We start from the raw sequence: 4,860 nt of genomic DNA on the forward strand, positions 1-4,860 counted from the left end.
TTTTTGAGCCAATTTTTCATCTGAATGCCTCGGACTCATATAACTTGCTACTTGACACATGCTAACTGTTAGCATGACATTAATGTGCTAACTTTTCCAGACAAATTTTCAGCCGTACACCTCAGTCATATAACTTGCTACTTGATGCATGCTAACTGTTAGCATGACATTAATGTGCTAACAATTTGAGCCAATTTTTCAGTCGATCGCCTCACACTAATATAACTTGCTACTTGACACATGCTAACTGTTAGCATGACATTAATGTGCTAACTTTTTGAGTACATTTTTCAGCCGATCGCCTCACTCATATAACTTGCTACTTGTAACATGCTATCAGTGAGCATGCTAACAATAATGTGCTAACTTTTTGAGCCAAATTTTCAGCCGATCGCCTCACACTTGTATAACTTGCTACTTGATGCATGCTAACTGTTAGCATGACATTAATGTGCTAACTTTTTGAGCCAATTTTTCATCTGAATGCCTCGGACTCATATAACTTGCTACTTGACACATGCTAACAGTTAGCATGACATTAATGTGCTAACTTTTCCAGCCAATTTTTCAGCCGTACACCTCAGTCATATAACTTGCTACTTGATGCATGCTAACTGTTAGCATGACATTAATGTGCTAACAATTTGAGCCAATTTTTCAGTCGATCGCCACACACTAATATAACTTGCTACTTGACACATGCTAACTGTTAGCATGACATTAATGTGCTAACTTTTTGAGTAAATTTTTCAGCCGATCGCCTCATTCATATAACTTGCTACTTGTAACATGCTATCAGTGAGCATGCTAACATTAATGTGCTAACTTTTTGAGCCAATTTTCAGCCGATCGCCTCACACTCGTATAACTTGCTACTTGATGCATGCTAACTGTTAGCATGACATTAATGTGCTAACAATTTGAGCCAATTTTTCAGTCGATCGCCACACACTAATATAACTTGCTACTTGACACATGCTAACTGTTAGCATGACATTAATGTGCTAACTTTTTGAGTAAATTTTTCAGCCGATCGCCTCATTCATATAACTTGCTACTTGTAACATGCTATCAGTGAGCATGCTAACATTAATGTGCTAACTTTTTGAGCCAATTTTCAGCCGATCGCCTCACACTCGTATAACTTGCTACTTGATGCATGCTAACTGTTAGCATGACATTAATGTGCTAACTTTATGAGCCAATTTTTCATCTGAATGCCTCGGACTTATATAACTTGCTACTTGACACATGCTAACTGTTAGCATGTCATTAATGTGCTAACTTTTCCAGACAAATTTTCAGCCGTACACCTCAGTCATACAACTTGCTACTTGATGCATGCTAACTGTTAGCATGACATTAATGTGCTAACAATTTGAGCCAATTTTTCAGTTGATCGCCTCACACTAATACAACTTGCTACTTGACACATGCTAACTGTTAGCATCAAATTAATGTGCTAACTTTTTGAGTACATTTTTCAGCCGATCACCTCACTCATATAACTTGCTACTTGTAACATGCTATCAGTGAGCATGCTAACATTAATGTGTTAATTTTTCAGCCGATCGCCTCACACTCGTATAACTTGCTACTTGATGCATGCTAACTGTTAGCATGACATTAATGTGCTAACTTTTTGAGCCAATTTTTCATCTGAATGCCTCGGACTCATATAACTTGCTACTTGACGCATGCTAACTGTTAGCATGACATTAATGTGCTAACTTTTCCAGCCAATTTTTCAGCCGTACACCTCAGTCATATAACTTGCTACTTGATGCATGCTAACTGTTAACATGACATTACTGTGCTAACAATTTGAGCCAATTTTTCAGTCGATCGCCTCACACTAATATAACTTGCTACTTGACACATGCTAACTGTTAGCATGACATTAATGTGCTAACTTTTTGAGTACATTTTTCAGCCGATCGCCTCACTCATATAACTTGCTACTTGTAACATGCTATCAGTGAGCATGCTAACATTAATGTGCTAACTTTTTGAGCCACTTTTTGAGCCAATTTTTCAGCCGATCGCCTCACACTTGTATAACTTGCTACTTGATGCATGCTAACTGTTAGCATGACATTAATGTGCTAACTTTTTGAGCCAATTTTTCATCTGAATGCCTCGGACTCATATAACTTGCTACTTGACGCATGCTAACTGTTAGCATGACATTAATGTGCTAACTTTTCCAGCCAATTTTTCAGCCGTACACCTCAGTCATATAACTTGCTACTTGATGCATGCTAACTGTTAACATGACATTACTGTGCTAACAATTTGAGCCAATTTTTCAGTCGATCGCCTCACACTAATATAACTTGGTACTTGACACATGCTAACTGTTAGCATGACATTAATGTGCTAACTTTTTGAGTACATTTTTCAGCCGATCGCCTCACTCAAATAACTTGCTACTTGTAACATGCTATCAGTGAGCCTGCTAACATCAATGTGCTAACTTTTTGAGCCAATTTTTCAGCCGATCGCCTCACACTCGTATAACTTGCTACTTGATGCATGCTAACTGTTAGCAAGACATTAATTTGCTAACTTTTTGAGCCAATTTTTCATCTGAATGCCTCGGACTTATATAACTTGCTACTTGACACATGCTAACTGTTAGCATGTCATTAATGTGCTAACTTTTCCAGACAAATTTTCAGCCGTACACCTCAGTCATATAACTTGCTACTTGATGCATGCTAACTGTTAGCATGACATTAATGTGCTAACAATTTGAGCCAATTTTTCAGTTGATCGCCTCACACTAATATAACTTGCTACTTGACACATGCTAACTGTTAGCATCAAATTAATGTGCTAACTTTTTGAGTACATTTTTCAGCCGATCACCTCACTCATATAACTTGCTACTTGTAACATGCTATCAGTGAGCATGCTAACATTAATGTGTTAATTTTTCAGCCGATCGCCTCACACTTGTATAACTTGCTACTTGATGCATGCTAACTATTAGCATGACATTAATGTGCTAACTTTTTGAGCCAATTTTTCATCTGAATGCCTCGGACTCATAAAACTTGCTACTTGACACATGCTAACTGTTAGCATGACATTAATGTGCTAACTTTTCCAGCCAATTTTTCAGCCGTACACCTCAGTCATATAACTTGCTACTTGATGCATGCTAACTGTTAGCATGACATTAAAGTGCTAACTTTTTGAGACAATTTTTCATCCGAATGCCTCGGACTCCTATAACATGCTACTTGACACAAGCTAACAGTTAGCATGACATTAATGTGCTAACTTTTTGAGTACATTTTTCAGCCGATTGTCTCAGACTCATATAACTTGCTACTTAACACATGCTAACTGTTAGCATGACATTAATCTGCTAACTTTATGAGCCATTTTTTCAGCCGTACACCTCAGTCATATAACTTGCTACTTGACACATGCTAACTGCTAGCATGACATCAATCTGCTAACTTTTTGAGCCAATTTTTCAGCCGTACACCTCAGTCATATAACTTGGTACTCGACACATATAAGTGTTAGCATGCTAATGTTAGCATGCTAACTTTCAAATCAGTTTGAAATCTCTTCATAATTCTAATTCTAATGTTAGCATGGTAGCATGCTAACATCAATATGGTAACTTTTTCATCTGAATGCCTCGGACTAATATGACTTGCTACTTGACACATGCTAACTGTTAGCATGACATTAATGTGCTAACTTTTTGAGCCAATTTTTCAGCCGTACACCTCAGTCATATAACTTGCTACTTGTAACATGCTATCAGTGAGCATGCTAACATTAATGTGCTAACTTTTTGAGCCAATTTTTCAGCCGATAGCCTCACACTTGTATAACTTGCTACTTGATGCATGCTAACTGTTAGCATGACATTAATGTGCTAACTTTTTGAGCCAATTTTTCATCTGAATGCCTCGGACTCATAAAACCTGCTACTTGACGCATGCTAACTGTTAGCATGACATTAATGTGCTAACTTTTCCAGCCAATTTTTCAGCCGTACACCTCAGTCATATAACTTGCTACTTGATGCATGCTAACTGTTAACATGACATTACTGTGCTAACAATTTGAGCCAATTTTTCAGTCGATCGCCTCACACTAATATAACTTGGTACTTGACACATGCTAACTGTTAGCATGACATTAATGTGCTAACTTTTTGAGTACATTTTTCAGCCGATCGCCTCACTCATATAACTTGCTACTTGTAACATGCTATCAGTGAGCATGCTAACATTAATGTGCTAACTTTTTGAGCCAATTTTTCAGCCGATCGCCTCACACTCGTATAACTTGCTACTTGATGCATGCTAACTGTTAGCATGACATAAATGTGCTAACTTTTTGAGCCAATTTTTCATCTGAATGCCTCGGACTCATAAAACTTGCTACTTGACACATGCTAACTGTTAGCATGACATTAATGTGCTAACTTTTCCAGCCAATTTTCCAGCCGTACACCTCAGTCATATAACTTGCTACTTGATGCATGCTAACTGTTAGCATGACATTAATGTGCTAACAATTTGAGCCAATTTTTCAGTCGATCGCCTCACACTAATATAACTTGCTACTTGACACATGCTAACTGTTAGCATGACATTGTTGTGCTAACTTTTTGAGTACATTTTTCAGCCGATCGCCTCACTCATATAACTTGCTACTTGTAACATGCTATCAGTGAGCATGCTAACATCAATGTGCTAACAATTTGAGCCAATTTTTCAGTCGATCGCCTCACACTAATATAACTTGCTACTTGATGCATGCTAACTGTTAGCATGACATTAATTTGCTGACTTTTTGAGCCAATTTTTCAGCCGTACACCTCAGTCA

Source organism: Nerophis lumbriciformis, linkage group LG07 (genome assembly GCF_033978685.3).
Source record: "Nerophis lumbriciformis linkage group LG07, RoL_Nlum_v2.1, whole genome shotgun sequence".
Taxonomy (NCBI): Eukaryota; Metazoa; Chordata; class Actinopteri; order Syngnathiformes; family Syngnathidae; genus Nerophis; species Nerophis lumbriciformis.